The 20,775-nt window shown below is 44.8% G+C and overlaps 1 long non-coding RNA gene across 1 annotated transcript; it reads right to left on the bottom strand.

Moving 5' to 3' along the window:
• Nucleotides 1-237: 237 nt before the first annotated feature.
• LOC134927027 (uncharacterized) lies at nt 238-5,081 on the bottom strand. Its single transcript, XR_010177549.1, has 2 exons — nt 4,652-5,081; nt 238-436 (listed from the first exon to the last, which is right to left on the bottom strand). It is a non-coding gene; the product is annotated as an uncharacterized LOC134927027 (long non-coding RNA).
• Between the last annotated feature and the right edge of the window lie 15,694 nt (nt 5,082-20,775).

Genomic DNA, 20,775 nt, shown 5'->3' with positions numbered 1-20,775 from the left:
TCCCTTCCTTTCCTCCTTTCCTTTTACTTGGTCTTGAAATGACTATACTGATTATGACATCATATTTTTACATTTAAGTATCTCCTCGATGCAGAATTCCTCTTTAGTAGAATAATGTCACCCCCCCCCCTCCCTCCCCCCTCCCTTGATTAGTTATTATGCTAAGTTATTGAGAGAGAGAGAATTACAATTGCTATTGTAACCCTATGGCTATGCTAAAGATGGCAGACACACTAATTGTTGGTTGATACTTTATTATCATCATACGATACTCGTATATAGAAGTAACAATCTGCTTCCTATTGCTCGATGATAAATCTATACATCAGATGTCTGGACAAATGTTGGTGGTAATTGTACATATTACATTATGTTGCCTTATCACTAGCTTTGACCTTCTCTCTCTTCTTCTGTAATGATTATTATTGTTGTTATCCTGTAAGAAAATCCAATAAAAATATGTTAAAAAAATAAATAAATTGAAGAAAGTTGTAAGGAATGTAGGGATCCAAAGAGGTTGTGGCAAAGTGTTTAGACTATCTTGGATTATAAGGCCAAAAAGTTTGAGATTGGTGAGGAAAATAGGTCCCTGGTGGATGATTTAAATATATTTTATTCCAGATTTGATAAAGAGAACGGGTCATTATCTAGGACTCTAACTCCTCGGACTGGAGACTCACCTCTGATGTTAGAAGAGTTTGTGGTGATAGACTGCTTTTGCAGGGTTGACCGAGAGAAATCAGCAGGTCCAGATGGGATTCATGGTAGAGTCCTTAGAGACTGTGCTGAGCAGTTGGGAGGGATTCTTACCTTATTGTTTAATTTATCTCTGTCCAATTGCATAGTTCTGAAGTGTTTCAAAACCTCTGCTACTGTTCCTATACTGAAAAATGGGGTTCCAACTTGCCTATATGACTACCGTCCCATTACCCTGACCTTTTTGGTCATGACCGCAGGTGGTAAAGCTAGGATGCTCTAGGTCAAAGGAATTGCTGCTAAACACTGATGTCCCACAAAGCTGCGTTCTTAGCTTTTTGTTGTATGCCTTGTTTACCCACGACTGGGTGTCATCCTCTGAATTTGCAGCAGTTGTGGGGTTTATTAGAAATCATGATGAGAGCTTTTATAGAACGGCAGTAGCTAGGTTAGTGTATTGGAGTAGGGAAAATCATCTATTCTAAAATGGCGCAAACATATAAGAAATGGTGATTGATTTTAGAAGGAGCGACAGCACCGCTAAGTCACCAGTGATGATAAATCAAACCGCCATCGAGATAGTTTAGTCTTTTAAGTTTCTTGGAACCATGGTCTCAAACAACCTTACGTGGTCTTCAAATATCGCAATTATTTTATGAAAGGCCCAGCAACGTATCTGGGTTTTTTTTAAGACAGTTGAGAGCAGCAGGTGTGGGTAGAAGCACACTTGTACATTTTTATTGTTGTACTATTGAGAGTGTGTTGGCATATGGAATAATAATTTGGTTCGGCAATTGTACTGCAGAAGAGATAGAAGGACTTGAACGTTTGGTTAGGACCGCAGGAAAAAATATTTGGGGTACAGTTGCCTAAGGTTCATGATTTCTACGAGAATAGGGTCCTAAAAAGAGCTTGCGGTATCATGCTTGACTCTGGTCATCCATATTGTAGGCTGTTTGAAAAATGACCATCTAATAAAAGGATTAGAGAACTGATATCACGTACCAAGCGACTGCATGATAGCTTTTTTTTTATCAGCTATTCACATCTTGGACCATAACACTGTTTAGCTTGAATGTTTAAAGGAATTGTTCAGTCCGTTCTACCACTTGCCCATTTTCGGCACTATAGTATTGTATTTGTCATTTCGTTTAATAATGTATTCTTGTTTTGTTTGATGACAATAAACATTATTATTATTATTATTATTATTATTATTATTATTATTATCCAATGTGATCACTGGCCTTGTATATCTGTGAAATATTACATACACTGTACTTTGTATGAGGATGACTATACGGTAGCTTGTTAAGCAATAAGTATGCCCTACTTGTGGGCTGGCCACACTAGCACTAAAGTAAAGGTTTTGGAAGTTGAGCACTACTGTTCTAGATACTAACTCACTTGGAATCCAGAGATGACTTATTAATGTACAGTATTTCTATTACATTATGTATATCTGATTAGAACAAGTGACTCAAGGACATATTGGTCTATAGTAGTATTCTATTGTTACCTCTTCAAAACACCTAAGGATTCATTATTAAAGTACTAGACCTTAGGTGTCATATTTTACAGTAATACTGAATTAACAGAACAACTTATATAATAAACATAGATAATATGATACCTTGGGTATCTAATTAAAATCCTGTCATAGGTTTTTCAGGCAAATACTACACTGCACATCTTATGTAAAGTGACAAGAATGAAGCAATCACTGGTCTGCAGCAATCAGCTGATAATTCCGATATAATTGGACACAGTTGTTACAGTTTCAGACAAAAAAAGCAAACAAAAAAGCCCTCATAATACCCATCTGTAAGGAACCCAAGATCATGTTTATACCTTTTGGTCTGCCATTGGGGTGCCTTGAGGACCACGTTTGAGAACCTCTGTTCTAGATAATATGGCTCCCAGGGCCTAATTCAGACCTGATCGCTGCTGTGCGTTTTCGCACAGCAGCCTATCAGGTCTGAACTGTAGCGCCGGCGCATGCCAGACAGCTGAATGCCATTTCAGCCCAGCGATTACCACTGCCTGATTGACAGGCAGCGGCCGTCGCTGGGCGGGAGGGGGCGGGCCGTTACACGCAGCCGCCTGGACCCGGACAGCGGTGGGTAGCTCCCTGCCAGCGCGCAGGAGCTGCGCTGGTAGGGAGCTACTCATGCCGCTGTGCAATGCTTTAGTACTTGTGCGGGGTGGGGGGGGAGGGCCAGACATGCTGGGCGGACTAGCCCTGTGCTGGGCGTCCCCCCGCATGTCTGAGTAACTGACCGTAGCCGTGTGAAATTTTGCACGGCTACGATCAGGTCTGAATTAGGTCCCCAGTGCGAACATTCAAAATGCAAGACCCGATCCCCCCTCCTCCCCCACACACAATGGATATTTAAAAAATGTATCACACCTCCCAACTTCTGGGTATCTTTGTGCATGCTCTTGGTGCGCATGTCGAAAAAAGTGGTGTGGACTTGCAGCAAGGGGAGTGACCTTACAAGAAAAGACTATCTTACAGCAAAGTATTGTACCCTGCACCCCCACACGTTTGCCACTACAGGAATAAAACACACACATTGGCCCCACTGGAGAAAATAAAACATACTGACCCGGATAGGAAAGAGTAAAACACATTGGCATCCACAGGAAAGAAAACAAATACATAGGCCCTTATAGAAAAACAAACAAACAAACAAACACACTGGCTCCCATAATAATAAAAACAATCACACTGGTCCCCACAGTAAAAACAAACAAATAAACAACACAATGGCCCCACAGTAAAAACTATTTAAAACACACTGGCCCCCACAGTAAAAAAACAAAAAAAAAACCACAATGACCCCCACAGTAATATAATAATAATAATAATAATAATAATAATAATACTACACAGTGGACCCCACAGTAAAAATCAAAAACAACAAATGATTGCCACAGTAGAAAAATCAAACAAAATGTACCCCAGTAAAGGATGTAAAACACACTGATCCCTACAGAAAAACAAACAAAAACAAAACACTGTCCCCACAGTAAAAAAGTAAAACCCTCTGTCCCCTACAGTAAAAAAAAATAAAACACAATGGGGTCGATTCAGTTCAGAGCAAATTGAATAGCGCAAGGAAGAAGCTCCCATAGCTATTCAATTCAGTGTGATGTTAAATCGGAGAATTACCATACTCGTGGCCTAAACAGGGTGTTTAGTTGCGAGAACGGGCATGAGCTGTTATGGACCTGCGGCAGCTGTCCAAGTGAGGGTTTTTTTGCACAGTGAGTGACAGGCACGGATCATGTGTGGGAGGTAATGAGGGAGGGGTGATTCAAACGCAGACGTGTAGGGACTGTGTCAGGGGTGTGTGACAGCCTTTCAACTGCGATCCTGTACACAGTTACAGTGGCTCCAATATCTTACTCCAGCGCCCATGCTGCACTACCATAAGGTTACTCAGATGATTGTTTATAGACCGATGTGTGTCCAATGCCTCACACACAAGTGACGCAACTGAGATGCCTCCAGTGGCGCCTCTATACAAATCCTAGTGGCTGCGACATTTGCATATTTCTCACAGCCATTGAGTACTAAATGACAGCTGCCACAGCATTTGCCTATATCTCTGAGTCAGGACCTTTGTGTGGAAGTACAGTAGCTCCAGCTGCAATCTGTGCACACAGAGGAGTGGCCACGCAGCAGCACAAGTGCCAGAAGCTGCAAATACACGCAAAGCCCAGTAGCAGCAAACTGCAATGACTGGAAAATGAGTGATGCATATCTTTCTATCTGTCAGAGTCCAGCCTGCGATAAAATACCTTCTCCCTCCCTGTAACCACCCATCTCCACCACACTCGTTCTATAGGCAGTGGCGCCGAGGGGGGAGAAGGGGGGTTGGATGGGCCCAATGAGGGGGGGCAAGTCTGCTAAACACTCCCCCCCCCCCACCCCTTCCCACGAGTATACCTGTGCTGTGGCCTGTCGACGGTGCCTCCATCTTCATGGTAATATCACTGTGCCAGAGTCTTTGCTCTCTAGAGACCAGCGTCATCTTCCCAAATATCACTGGATGGCGCTGACTGGAGAGGAGGGACCTGCTTCAAGATCAAGTAAGGTAAGAAGCGGGTGCCCTCCCCCGTGCCCCCATCCGCCATGCTTGGACTGGCCCACCGGGGATCATGGGGAACCCCAGGGACGTGCAGTCAGGGGAGGCAGGGGAGGCAGTGCCTCCCCTGTCATAATGATTAAAATAATACTAAGAAGATACTTATGACACAGAATATCTTCTTAGTATTATTTTAATAGTTAATCCTTTAGCATTTATATAAATTTACTATGTATAAACACGTCTTAATGTGTGTGGGAGGCACTGCTCTTGGTGCCTCCCGATGTCAGTGTGAATGGTCAGGAAGCGGGGGGCGGGGCCAAGCATTGTGCAGCAAAAACTCATGAAGAAAAACCCCCAGAGCGGCACCTAATAGCAGTGCCTCTTTGACAGGGGCGTGCTGTCAGCTCATATGAAAGCACGCCCCTGTCCCTGATCTTTTGTGATTGGGCACTGAACGCTGGGGCTGTAATGTGAGCTGTCCTCGGCTGCTCTTCCCAGCCCCCATGTGTTGTGTACCGAGCAGTGCAGCAGGGGAACAGGCAGCCCTCCTCCTCAGCTCCAGACTCCGGACTTCAAGACAGCACAGCTGCCACCAGTACACAGGTACCAGCTTCCTCTTATAGCATGGGACTGGGGCAGGCAGAGTTTGTGTGTTGGGAATGGGGGGGAGACAGTCTGCAGACACATTGTTTAAGCTGCAGTACGAGTGGGGGGAGGGGGGCAGACTGCAGTCACAGTGTGTATGACTAGCACTTTCCTAGTGTGTATGGGGGAGTGGGACAGCTTGCAGTCACAGTGTGTGTGTGTGTGTGTGTGTGTGTGTGTGTGTGTGTGTGTGTGTGTGTGTGTGTGTGTGTGTGATCAGCACTGTCCTAGTGTGTATGGGGGAGGGGCGCAGCCTGCAGTCACAGTGTGTGTTTGTGTGTGTGACCAGCACTGTCCTAGTGTGTATGGGGGATGGGGGCAGCCTGCAGTCACAGAGTTTGTGTGTGTGTGTGTGTGTGTGTGTGTGTGTGTGTGTGAGACCAGCACTGTCCTAGTGTGTATGGGGGATGGGGGCAGCCTGCAGTCACAGAGTGTGTGTGTGTGTGTGTGTGTGTGTGTGTGTGTGTGTGTGTGTGTGTGTGTGTGTGTGACCAGCACTGTCCTAGTGTGTATGGGGGAGGGGGGCAGCCTGCAGTCACAGAGTGAGTGTGTGTGTGTGTGTGTGTGTGTGTGTGTGTGTGTCTGTGTGTGACCAGCACTGTCCTAGTGTGTATGGGGGAGGGGGGCAGCCTGCAGTCACAGTGTGTGTGTGTGTGTGTGTGTGTGTGTGTGTGTGTGTGTGTGTGATCTACAGTCCAGGTGTGTGTGTGTGTGTGTGTGTGTGTGTGTGTGTGTGTGTGTGTGTGTGTGTGTGTGTGTGGGCAGTCTGAGTGTGTGTGTAATGTGTATGTATGTGGGACTGCGACAGTCTACAGTCCGAGTGTGTGTGTATTCTGCAGTGAAAGTGTGTGTGCGGTGTGGAGACAGTCCGCAGTCAAAGCGTGGTAGGGATCGCGGCATTCTGCAGTCCAAATTAGGAATAGACCTATATTGGGATGCGGTCAAGATCCCTGCAGTCGGGATCCCAACAGTCAGTATACCAGCGGAGGGTTTGGGTTAGGCTACAGGGGTGGGGTAGGTTAGACGTAGGCTGGGCACGGGGTGTGTGTGTTAGGGTTAAATGGTGGGAGAATTTATATGTGTGTGTGTAACACACACGGAAACCCCCCCTCGCAACTCTTACGTTTGCCCATGGTGGATTGGTAGCGTCTAGTTTACCTTCGTGGAGAGGACCTTTCCCATAACCCCCTGGGTCCATGTCACAATCTATTTGGAATAGTAAACGGTGGCGAGCGAAGCGAGACACCGAGCACGAAGCACGGCGAGCGAAGCAAGCCCGGGAGGGTTCAATGCTGCATAGAAAAAAATAATTACCCCAAACGAACGGAGAACGAAGAAAACATTTAAGTGCTGTAAGGGCGGAAGTTCTCTCCTGCCCTCTCGTTTTGTCACTTCCAGGTCCTGAGCACGAAGGTAACATAGACACAACCCCGCGGGATTACTGCAGCAATGGACAAAATTGCATTCACGTGCTCCTTCCACTCCCTCCCCAGTCCCAAACACTAATATTTGTTTTTTATTTTATAAAAATGTACAACATATTAGCCGCCTGTTTGGTGAGCAGCCATGCTGCTGGCGTTGGTGGCATCGGACTGAGATGTGAAATGGCGGCAAGGGCAATTGATGGCGGCAATTTTGTAGGCCATTAGCGGTGGTGGCAGCATTTAGCAGTAGCAGGCATCAGGGGCGATGGCAGTAGCAGGCATTGGCTTGGGGGCGGTAGAAGGCATCAGCTTGGCTGCGGTAGGGGTCATCGGCGGGATTCAGCGGACATTGTGGCTGCAGTGCCTCACCAGCCACTGACCTCACCGCACGCCACTGGGGAACCCCCAGTGGGCTCCACCACCTGAGGGCCCACCTCCTCCTCTAGGGATCAGGATCCAAACTGTGCCCTTGAATTATACATTATACTGCACAGTACTGTTATATTCTCTACAGTGCATTCCTGTTACTAATTTGGTATATTTTCATGCATACACCAACTGTATTTACTACAGTATATATTCCTTATATTTATAAAGCGGACCAGGCCATGCACACTCTAATAGTTAACCAATCCTCTGTGAAGGCTGGCCACCCCCACTCTGGAGGCTGACCACACCCCTAACTATGTGCCCCTATCACTCTATCCCCGGTGGGCCCTTCATGCCCCAGTCTGACACTGCCCCCACCCCCCGTGTTAAAACGGCACCCCCTTGTGGAGCGCATGGGGCCGCCCTCAGTTATTTTATTTTTAAAATACTTTTATATTAAAGGGCATAGTAACACCCACTTTATTTTAAGCCACGCCCCAATCCTTGTACCGGGGCCAGGTGTGTCTCTTGACGGCCCTGACTGTAGGTAGATGAACTGGATTTATAAGCCTGACACTTTAACACCATTTTAAATGAAGGGTTCGAGATTGCCCCTTTATTGGATGAGCACCCTTTGGATTTATTTTCCCAGCCATTTCACTTTGTATTTATTATGACTCTCCTTTTTTTTCGGTTTGAAGTTTTATATAATCTTTTAAGTGTCTTATAGCTCTTTTTTATAGATGAGACATTTATACTCTGGGGTTCTGTTTTAGTTCTGTCCTAACCTGGTACTAATTGTTCTCTTTTTGTTCATTATTCTAAATATTTTTATATCAGATCTAATAAGATAGTGTCTTATATATAACTGTAAAAAAGGGTCTCAACAACTGAGGCACTCTGCGAGGAGACTTGCATATGTAAAAATATTTTTTTCCACTGAAAATAAGAGATAGTGACTCCCAAGTTCATGTTGCCAGACTGCAGTTAATGGAGACACAGGGGGGTATATTTACTAAGGTCCCGATTTTTTTTTTTTTTTTTTGTATAAGTGTGATCACAGGAATTTACTAAACACAAATCTCGGCAGTGTTGGGGCTATTCGTATTGTTTTTCCAGGCAGCGTTCACAAATACCATCGGTCAAACACGGCTGTTTATGTATACAACTCGGTAATTTACTAAGAATTTGTATTCTCAATCACTGCCGACAATAGCCAAACACTGCCGGTAAAGCATAGAATTCGTAAAAAATAAAAAAAAATGGAAACCCGCGCTTCTCCATTCTAGCCTATGATTGTAACTTTGCGGTCTGTGGTTAATCGAGAAGTTAATTGGGGTCACCCACATGAGTGACCCCAATTAACCCTGCGGTTAAACGCAGACAGCAAAGTTCCCATCATAGGCTAGAATGGAGGAGGGTGATCCTCCATTCTAGCTGGTGCGCTACTCCTGATTGACAGGCTAGTAGTGCACAGCCATTCAGGAGAGCGCCATGATATGGCACTCCCTGATTGGCTGCTGGGCTCTCCAGTGACAGGAGTCACGGGGGGTCCCGGCATTCGGGGAAAGGGGTTCCATGTGTAAACATGGAACCCCTTTAGTGGCGTGGACCGGCTTTCCGTTTTTTTATTTTTTACAAGGCCGTGGATTACATCAGGAAAGAAGAGGAAAGATCATCACTGGATAATAGGTGAGTATATTGGAATTTTGGTTTTATAGGTACATGATTGGATGCTACTGGAGAAGGGGACGTGATTGGGCCGGGTGGTATTCATGTGACCGCCGGTCAGCTGACCGGCAGTCACATGACCTCCTCCACCAGCCCGATGGGTCACTGTCCCGATGGTCGCCATGCCGACCAACAGGGACTATTTCCACTCGTGGGTGTCCACGACACCCATAGAGTGGGAATAGAACCTGTGGCGACCGCAGGTCGCCACCGAGCCCGCAGCGTGGCGAGCGCAGCGAGCCCGCAAGGGGCTTGCTGCACTCGCCCCTCCCCGCCGGGATCCCGGCGTCGGTATGCTGCCGGGATACCGGCGTCGGTAAGCTGACCGGCGGGCAGGAGACCGCCGGTCAGCCGTACTACACCCGATTGGGCCACGTGGGATGTAGGTAAGTATGTATGAGTGTGTAAGTGTATTTTAATAAAATTGTACTGTCACGGTGTGTGTGTGTCTTGTTTTTATTTGGGTATTTCTTTTGTTGTAGAACTACAGGTACCAGCATGTCCATTATTTTCCCGCATGCTGGTACTTGTGGTTCTCCAAGTACCAGCAAGTGGGGGAGGCTTGCTGGAACTTGTAGTTCTAAAACAATAGACAATATATGCTGAGGACAGCCTCGGGCTTCACCCCTGGACCTTGGGTGCCTGGAGGAGGGGGCCCTTTGATTTAAGGGGTCCCCACTCCTCCAGGGTACCCCGGCCAGCAGTGACTAGTTGGGGGGGTAATGCCACAGCCACAGGGACCAGTATAAAAGTGTCCCCCGGCTGTGGCATCATCTTCTCGGCTAGTGGAGCCCGGTGCTGGTTTTAAAAATACGGGGGACCCCAACGTCTTTTGTCCCCCATATTTTTTGGAACCAGGGCCGGCCCAAGAGCCTGGTGCTGGTTGTCTAAATACAGGGGGACCCCAGTCAATTTCCCCCCGGTATTTAAACAACCAGGACCGGCTCAGAGAGCACGAGGCTGGTTATACATTGGAGGGGGGACCCACGCAATTTTTTTTAACACTTTTAACTCTTTTAATACTGTACACAATGAAGCCCTGCATGGATCTCACTGATCCGGCCGGGCTTCATTGTGTTATGTCCGGCAGTGTATTACTAATCACTCCCGAAAAACACTGCCCGACAATACGAATGTCATAGACATCGGAAAATACGAAAAACGAAAACTCGGCACCTTTGTAGATTACCGAAAATGTATTAAAAAAGTTGCAGAAAAATACGTACAATAAAATTTGAGCTCAAACTCCCACCAATTCGTTAGAAACACGAATCTTAGTAAATATGCCCCAGGAAAAATGTTCTTCAGCCAGCAGTTATCATATCAGAAAGAGTGTGTCTGGGAAAGAGATTCATCATGATAAAAAGCCCATGAGATAGAAGTTTTGTAGAGACGTTATTACAAATGTTTCACCTGTAAATAATGCCAAGTTCTCCATCCTCCCTGAAAGGTGAGAATGTAAGTTCTCACGAGTAGGGACCACTTCCCTCATGTGCTTATCCTTTTCTTACTTTAAAAATCCTCAACTGACCAAATCCTGCCGTTTTCGACCACCTTGATACTTATCTCAGTGTCATCTACTGATGTAGTTATGTTTAGTCACCCTGTACTTGTCCTATATGTCTTCAACTGTAAGTCACTGTTTTCCTGTTTTGATTATATGCATATGTACTCTGTAATTGGGCACTGCGGAACCCTTGTGGCACCATATAAATAAAGGATAATAATAATAATAATAATAATAATAATAAAAGGAAGATACTGCATCATTCTCCACCAGCTGACCAAGACAGAGGGCGCTTGATATATGCCAGTGTGGGAATGAGTGAGGGTATAGACCTGACAGGAAGACAGGGGTGTAAAAGAGAGAATTAAGAGGAGTAGCCAAGGAAGTCTATGGGGGGTAGCCAATTAGATGCGCTAATTTTTCGGGTGATAAAAACAGGTCATTATCGTGCTATTAAATTATAGCCGTTTTCATCATTCAGCTGATAACACATGGGATCTGAGATTCCAGACTCATGTGTTATCGCGGAAAAAAGGTCTCTTACTTCAGCTATCTCCCTGATAAATGCCGTGTATCAGGGCTAATTGGATGGCCCCAGGCTAATCTATTAGCTGCATTAAATTACCATAGCTAATCGGATACCTCACAGTCTTAAAGTGTCTGAAGAATGTCGTTATGGGTAGTCATATGATTTTGTCCCATACAAAGATCAAAAATGTCCTCAACATGGGCAACTTAATAGATTTCTGAAATATAAACTCCAGTACACTATAGAAAAAGGTTGTCAATCACCCGATTGTCAGATGTGCAATACAATTTGCTTAAGCAAATGCAAGGGGTGTCCAGTTCCCGGAAACCCCCTTCACTGGCTAGTTTCTCATATCATGACCACAATTGCAGTAATACACACCTCCCAACTCTCTCGAGTTTTTTTGGGGTCTGTGCCTCTGTCCCTCCTGCAGGCTGCAGTGTCCCGCGGTGGCGAGAGCAGTTGGGAGACTCCCTATCACTCCCTGCTCTGCTCAGTTCAGAACAGAGCAGCAGTGAATAGACGCTGTGCGCATGCGCATAGTGTCTATTACGGTGAGCCAGAGGGACTGAGGGCACTGTGACAGAAATGGGAGTGGCTCGTGATCGCGTCATTCAAGCAAAGCCACACCCAGATCCATCAGGCCATGCCCCCTTTTCGCAGCACATAGGGTCCCGCTTTTAAGCCTCCAGATGTTGGGAGGTATGGTAATATACTTTATGATTTTACTACATGAAGGACATTAGTTTTTTAGACTCTCATCAACTATCTATAGTGTAAATTAGTGTATAAGGAAACCAATGTGTACAAATAAATCCAGTCCAGGCACTTCTACCACTCCCCAAGACTATTGCAATTGCTCCAATGCAGCACAGAGACGGGGATTTGGATTGTAGAGTAGTGCCAACATACAAAAAACAAACATTCAGCTCAGGTGTGCTGACCTACTTCCACAACCTAACAGCTTATACCACTTTCACACCACACAAATAATCCGGTATCGACCCAGCATATTGCTGGGTCAACACGGGTCAGTGCGCGGTGTGAAAGCACCATAGTCGAAATCCCAGGTCGCCTGACCCAGCAATTCAACCCAGGAATAAAGCAGTGTTATTCCCGGGTTGAATACCGGGTCAATGGCAGCGTAAACGGGTTCCCGGGTCAATGCGACCCGGGACCTGTTCATTACAACAGGGAGAGGCGGCGCGGAGATGATCTTATCTCCCAGCGTCGGCTCCGCTCCCTGCCGCTATACCAACCCGCCCGGCATATTGCCAGGTCAGGGAAGACAGCAGTAACGTCCAATGCCGGATCCCACCTGGTAAGGACCAGTTTTCCAATTCCCGGGTGGGATCCGGAATTGGCGGTGTGAAAGGGGTATTACTGTGATCACTGGCCGTATATGTGTGAAATATTACATACACTTTGTATGAGAATGACTATAGCTTGTTAAGCAATAAGTATACCCTACTTGTGGGCTGGCCACACTAGCAAAGATTTGGAAAAAACCCCCTCTAGAAATCCTGCATTTGCCCCTGACTGACTATTATTGCATTACTTTCAGTGTTTTAATTAGCACTGAGAACTATAAAACAATTATTTGTAAAAATAAATAACCTGTGTACTGAAGTGTCTGTTAAAGAATGTCTCTTTTGCAGTAATCTGATTGTGTCTCATACAGAGAGTACAACTGTCCTGAACATGGGCATTGCCACATCTTTAATACATTTCTAAAATATAAACTCCAGTATGTCATAGAAAAATGTTGTCCATCAGCCGATTGTCACTTATGCAATACAGTTGCCACTTCTGGAGTCCTATAACAATTATACTCTGACTCTTGAGGTCCCAGTTAAAAATAAGTTGAGCACTACTGCTCTAGATACTAACTCACTTGGAATCCTGAGATGACTTATTAATGTACAGTATTTCTATTACATTATGTAAATCTGATTAGAACAAGTGACTCAAGGACGTATTGGTCTATACATAGTGTTCTATTGTTACCTCATCAAAACACCTAAGGATTCATTATTAAAGTAATAGACCTTAGGTGTCATATTTTACAGTAATACTGACTTAACAGCATAACTTAATAAACATAGATAATATGATACCTTGGGTATTTAATTAAAATCCTGTCATAGGTTTTTCGGGCAAATACTACACTGCACATCTTATGTAAAGTGACAAGAATGAAGCAATCACTGGTCTGCAGCAATCAGCTGATAATTCCAATATACTTGGACACAGTTGTTACAGTTTCAGACAAAAAAAGAAAACAAAAAAACCCTCTTAATACCCATATATAAGGAACCCAAGATCATGTTTATGCCTTGTGCTCTGCTATTGGTGTGCTTTGAGGACCATGTTTGAGAACCCCTGTTCTAGACAATATGGCTTCCAGTGCAAACATTTAAAATGCAAGCCTCCCCCCCAATGGATATTTTAAAGATGTATCACATCTCCCAACTTCTTTGTATCTTTGTGCGTGCTCCTGGTTTGTGTGTCCAAAAAGGTGGTGTGGGCTTGCAGCAAGGAGAGTAACCTTACAAGAAAAGACTACCTTGCATCAAAGTCTTGTGCCCTGCAACTCCACACATTTGCCATTACAGGAAAAAAAACACACACACGTTAACTTGGCCCCCACTGGAGAGAATAAAACACACCGACCCCGATAGGAAAGAGTAAAAGACAGGAGAGAAAGCAAATACATAAGCCCGATAGAAAACAAACAAACAAACACACTTGCCACCACAGTAAAAAAAAACAACACAAGGGTCTCCACAGATACTAAAATCACACTGGCCCCCCACAGTAAAAAAGTAAAACACACTGGTCCTCAGTACAAAAAAAAGCTAAACAAATACACATAGGCCCCAACAGTAAAAAAAAAAAAGATCCCTACAGTAAAAAAGTAAAACACACTGATCCCCACAGTAAAAAAAGAAAAGAAAAAGTAAAACACACTGATCCCTACAGTAAAAAAATAAAACGCATTGGCCCACACGGTAAAAATACAAACAAAAAACACTGATCCTCACAGTAAAAAAAATGAAAACACAAAGGCCCCCACAGTAAAAAATAAAACACACATTAGTTGCCCCAGCCCCCCACAGAAGACCTGACTTGTTGGTGTCACTGCAGAGCAGAGCTCCCAGAATCAACAGTTGTGCAACCTCAGACTGTGTAGGTGGGATGTCTCACTGCTCTCCCATACGTCTGCTCTGGTGGTCAATAGCTTCAGGGTTTTAAGCTCCCCGTGTGATTGCACGGCTCGCCCACCCATACAAACAGCCCTGATCAGCATTATGAGTCAACCTGGACTTCCCAATACCTCTACGGGGTGTATTCAAAACCTGTCGGATCCTTTCCGGCGGAAAGGATCCGACATGTCAGTATTCAATGCCGGGTTTGGCCTGGTCCCGACAATGGCAATTGATCATTGTTGGAAATGGGGCTAAAACCTTTCGGGTTTGGCCGCACTTCCAATAATACGCGCGGATCGGCGTCTGAAGCCACCGATCCGCGTGCATTCCGATAGCTTTTCGACAAGTTGGGAATTCCCGACTTGTCAGAAACCCCCCCCCCCCCTATTAAATAGGTCGGAACCCCTTCCGACCTAAACCTGTCAGAAGCTACCGTCTTTCTGACAAGACAGCAGTTCCAGACAATTATTGAATACACCCCTATGCGAATCAAAACATCGCCTAGGCAAGTAGTAGGTGAAGTACATGCCTCTTTTTTTGTATAAAAACACACATACAATAGAATGATTGATTATTTGTTAGGCAATCTAAGTAGGTGTCTAGCTCCCGACAGCTCTTAGGGGGTCCCCCAGCCACCTATTGCCGTAGGTGTAAATTAAGAAGAAAAAACTCCTGCAGAGCGAAGACACTTGTGAGTGATGTCAGGCAGGTCGGGACTTTGGGCCTGATTCAGAGATGGATGCGATGTCAGTGTTATACGCTGTGGAATGATTTTTTTGTCACTGCGCATGAGCTCTGATGGTTCTGCGGGTAATACGGTCATTAGGTTGACCACACTTAGGTTGAGAGTCATTAGGTCGACTACATTTATGTTGACAGTCATTAGGTCGACTACTATTGGTTAATATGCACTAGGTCGACATGTACTAGGTCGACATGGAAAAAGGACGACATGCGTTTTTAACTTTTTTTTTTCATTTCATTTTTTGAACTTTTTCATACTTTATGATCCACGTGGACTACGATTGGTAAAGGTAACCTGTGCCGAGCGCAGCGGTAGCGGAGCGAGGCACCTTGCCCAAAGCATGGCAGGCGAAGCGAGCCATGCAAGGGGACACGGGGCACAAATTGGGGTTCCCCATCACTTTACGAAGAAAACACCCAAAAAGTTTTTTAAAAAACGCATGTTGACCTTTTTTCCATGTTGACCTTGTTCATGGCGACCTAATGACCATGTCGACCTAGTGCATGTTGACCAATAGTGGCTGACCTAATGACTGTCGACCTAAGTGTGGTCGACCTAATGACCCATGCCCGTTCTGTGGCGGTGGTTGCAGTGAGGTTTTTTTTTTGGAAAGTGAATGACAGACAGGGACTACGTGCTGGAGGTAACAGGAGAGCTGTAACTCAAACGCAGATGTGTAGGGACCATGTCAGGGGTGTGTGACCGCCTGCAACTGCAATCCTGTACACAGTTACTGTGGCTCCGGCGTCTTACTCCAGCTCCCAAGCTGTGCTACCATATGGTTACTCAGGACCCATGTGCGTTTAATGCCTGCAGGGTATCCGTTTGATAGATAGACAGTGTCTAGTTAGACAGTCAATAGATAGACACCATATGTTAGACAGACATTAGGTCAACAGGGTCAAAAGGTCGACATGAAAAAGGCACAGTACAAAAGGTCGACAGGTCAAAAGGTCGACATGACCAAAAGGTCAACATGAAAATGGTAGACATAAAAAAGATAGACAAATGTTTTTTTTAATGTAACATGTTTTTGGACTATTTCATACTTTCTCTATCCATGTCAGCATAGAGTTGGTTATAAACCTTGTGGCGAGCGCAGCGAGCCCCGCGAGCGTATGCCTTTCTACAATTGGGGGTCCCAGATGACAAAACTATCCACACAAACCACAAAAATGCAAAAAACATGGTGTCTACCTTTTTCATGTTGACCATTTTCATGTCGAGTTTTTGACCCTGTCGACCTTTTGACCTGTCGACCTTTTCATGTTGACCTTTCGACCCTGTTGACCTAATGTCTGTCTAACATATGGTGTCTATCTATTGACTGTCTAACTAGACACTGTCTTTCATACCGGAACCGCCTGCAGTGTCGCACACAAGAGGCATAACTGAGATGCCTCCAGTGGCGCCTCTATACCAGTGCCAGTAGCTGCAAACACAAGCAAATTCCAGTAGCAGCCATTTGCAATGAGTGATGCATATCTTTCCAGGTGTCAGAGCCAAAGCCTGCGATAAGAATACCCTCTCCCTCCCTGTACCCTCCCATTTCCTCACCTACACTTGTACCTCCATGAACTGGATCTATAAGCCTGACATTTTAGCATCATTTCAAATTAAGGGTCATAGCTTGCCCCCTTTATTGAATGAGCATCCTTTGGATTTATTTTTCCCAGCTATGTCACTTTATTTTTATTATGACTTTTGTTTGGGGGGGGGAGGTTTGAGGTTTTATATAATCTTGAAAGAATCTTATAGTTCTTTATATAGGTAAGACATTTATACTCTGCGGTTCTGTTTCCGTTCTGTCCTAACCTGGTTCTAATTGTTCTCTGTGCATTAGTGTAAATATTTTGATATTAGATTTAATAAGATATTGTTGTGATGGAACTTGAGGGTATATATATATATATATATATATATAAAGCAGAAAAGTGGAGCACTCACCAGTCTTAATCTTTAAACATGCACCAGATTTATTTTAACTGACAGCATAATTCAGCTGTACCTTACAGCATACAGGGTATCTCATCTCAAACGTTTTCGGTCCTTTACAGACCATCATCAGGAGATTAGCAACAATTATCCAAGAAAGCTGTCTTCACCATACCACAAATCATCATGCAGCTGATGATTTGTGGTATGGTGAAGACAGCTTTCTTGGATAATTGTTGCTAATCTCCTGATGATGGTCTGTAAAGGACCGAAAACGTTTGAGATGAGATACCCTGTATGCTGTAAGGTACAGCTGAATTATGCTGTCAGTTAAAATAAATCTGGTGCATGTTTAAAGATTAAGACTGGTGAGTGCTCCACTTTTCTGCTTTCTACAATTGGATGCTCATGTGAGCTTCTTTGGATGACACCCCAGCGGATGGATTATGGTCTAAACGTGAGTGCGACCCATATGCTTATATATATATATATATATATATATATATATATATATATAAAAGTTCATATCTGTTAATCTCTTAAAAGGGGCATGCACTATACAGTTATCTGGCAGATAATCTGTGGCTGGAATGAAAATCTGGTAATGGATGAGGGCAACTGATACTCGACCATTTGCTCCCAAACACTGGAAAATGGACAAAACCTGTCATTTATACAAATTAGTTAAATAATCATGAACAGGTTTTGTCCATTTTCCATTGTTTGGTAGCAAATGGTCGATTGTCAGTGTATGCCCAGTTTTTCCTGGTTTAATATTATTGTCTGCCTCAAAACTGTGTACATTGTCTGCTGAGGCTCATCTGTCCTTGATACCGCAATTGTATGTGTTTTATTTTTCTGTCTGGGGCTTTGTTACATAATCATGCTGCTACCATGCATTGGGGGTGATTCAGACCTGATTGCTGCTGTGCGTTTCCGTGGTGACGGTGACTATTGAACGCAGGACAGCAAAGTTTGCAGCCCAGCAATCGTGTCTGATCATCACCCCCATTGATTCCTACTCTTCAATATACAATGGGCATAGCCTAAATTCAGAATACGTTTTTATGTCATTTTATTTCATTTGATTTATATGTACTGTATGTGTGTATATTTCTAAGAACATTTTACTGATTATCCCTTCAACAAAACTCCACTGAACTTTGCTACATCTCCTTGGGAGGAAGTGTCTTTATAGTTTGGGCTAAAGCAACATTACTGGAATAGAAACTTGGCTTGGACAAAAGTGAGCTTGCTTCCCATTTCTGGGTACTGAAATACATGCTGGTAGGCAGGATCAATATACTGTTTTTGCTGGTCCTACTTGGGACTCATGTCATCTACAGTATTTATGGGAGCACATCATGATTAAACCCCCACTCCCTACAAAAGTCATTAGACGGAACACATTGGGCCTCCCCAGGAAATTGTTTTGATGTGTCCATTTATCCATTTTTCCTGGTAGAAAAATGGTTTCCTAACTTGTGTACAGTATATACAGATAATCATTTATGTTTAGTCTTACTTCACAAGAATGTTATTTGTGATGTTATGTACCAATAAATCATTGTATGTTTGCATTATAAACTATGTATGCCATTTGTCTTGTCTTTTGAGGATTACCTGCCCAGTGGGTGATTACTGATATCCCTGGTTGGATTTTTGCAAAGATTCTATATAACTGAGTTTACAACCCTTTTATAAGGTAGATGGTTATTTGACCTGTGATGTGGACATACCTTGGTTGTACATACTACAGTATATTTGTTTCTTATTCTTGTCCCCTGAAGTGAATCTACCATTGGATGAATTATAACCTCGTACCTGATGGATGGAAGAAGTCTCCATACAATTCATATATAAGAGAACTGATTGTATATGCAGAGCCTGAATAGCTCAACATTCCGGTACAAGCAATTATTTTAGTTTGCATCTCAATAAACTGAATACACTATATGTTACACTATGGCCCTCATTCCGAGTTGATCGGTCGCAAGGCGAATTTAGCAGAGTTACACACGCTAAGCCGCCGCCTACTGGGAGTGAATCTTAGCTTCTTAAAATTGCGACCGATGTATTCGCAATATTGCGATTACTAACTACTTAGCAGTTTCAGAGTAGCTCCAGACTTACTCTGCCTGTGCGATCATTTCAGTGCTTGTCGTTCCTGGTTGACGTCACAAACACACCCAGCGTTCGCCCAGGCACTCCCACCGTTTCCCCGGCCACTCCTGCGTTTTTTCCGGAAACGGTAGCGTTTTCAGCCACACGCCCCTGAAACGCCGTGTTTCCGCCCAGTAACACCCATTTCCTGTCAATCACATTACGATCGCCGGAGCGAAGAAAAAGCCGTGAGTAAAAATACTTTCTTCATAGTAAAGTTACTTGGCGCAGTTGCAGTGCGAACATTGCGCATGCGTACTAAGCGGATTTTCACTGCGATGCGATGAAAAATACCGAGCGAACAACTCGGAATGAGGGCCTATGTTTAGGTTTTATTTGTTTGAGGTATTTTGGAGTCGCCATATGCAAGATTCTCATCCCACTCTGTAGGGCTAATACATGTTTGTACACACTTGTCTACACAGCTGCGATTTTCTAGGCTACCGAATTAATAATGTTAGCAAGTGAAGCTGCCACCATGAAATGAACAGACACGCCCACCGTAGCGATTGCAAACTCGTTCGCAACTGCAGACACATTTGTAGCCTCTATGCAAAAACAAGCAACATCGTATGTAAGGGTAGACCTATGGCTAAGCAGACTGGCCGCAGCAGTAGCAACGCTGGTGCTATGTTTAACTACATACATGATCACAGCTGAAGGCAAATACACGCCCCAAAAACAGCCGGGACATACCTGCTCTTTTGCCACCACTTAATTACCCCAAACGGTCCCTTCTTGTCAATCACTCTGTGTTAAAGTTTTTAGTGCAAACGGAAAGGCATCTTGACACATGCACAGTGCGATCGCGCGGATGGCTCTTCAGTAGTGCTAGTGGCTTGCCGGGTGCGGTTCCGGAGCTCTGCACACTGTGTGGCGACACCGCTCACACACTCCTAGTTAAGGTCCTGACCTGGCATGTCGACATGGCATTTTTAGCATATTTCAAGTCTAACCCTAACGGCTACCTAACCCTAATCCTAAATTCCTAACACTGTTTTTTTTATTATTATTATTATTATTATTATTATTATTATTATTATTACTACATTAAGTGTTTTAATTAGCACTGAGAACTATAAAACAATTATTTGTAAAAATAAATAACCTGTGTCCTGAAGTGTCTGTTAAAGAATGTCTCTTTTGCAGTAATCTGATTGTGTCTCATACAGAGAGTACAACTCAGGGGCGGAACTACTGGCAGGGCAGGCAGTGCATTGCACTGGGGCCCCGCCACACTCAAGGGCCCACAGCCGCCGGCATTACAATGAGTCACAATGACTCATTGTATCATGCCGCAGCCGCACACCAGCGCTCCCGTCGGGTCTGCGTCCCGTGACTCCCGCCGCCCGCCCGTCGTAACGAACAGATCAGGCCAGGGCACTACGGGCAGCAGCCGCAGCACCAGACACGCTGCCACCTCTGTAACACACGAAGAGGGAGGAGGGTCGCTTGGAGATGAGAGGAGCAGCGGCACGGGGGGGAGGAGGAGGAGGAGGGAGGTGAAGGAAGGAGCCGCAGCAGCGCTTTGTTACTGGTGGAGGCGCTGCTGCTGCTGCCCCTCTGCTTCACTATAGGCTGTCTTCCGAGAACAGCCTATAGTGAAGCAGAGGGGCAGCAGCAGCAGCGCCTCCACCAATAACACAGCGCTGCTGCGGCTCCCTCCTCCACCTCCCTCCTCCTCCTTCTCTACTGCCCGGGAATCGTCAAGCTGCACGAGGAGCC

The sequence above is a fragment of the Pseudophryne corroboree genome, chromosome 1, assembly GCF_028390025.1.
Source record: "Pseudophryne corroboree isolate aPseCor3 chromosome 1, aPseCor3.hap2, whole genome shotgun sequence".
NCBI lineage: Eukaryota > Metazoa > Chordata > Amphibia > Anura > Myobatrachidae > Pseudophryne > Pseudophryne corroboree.
Note: the sequence above shows the minus strand (reverse complement) of the source record. Positions and strands in the feature narration are given on the sequence as shown.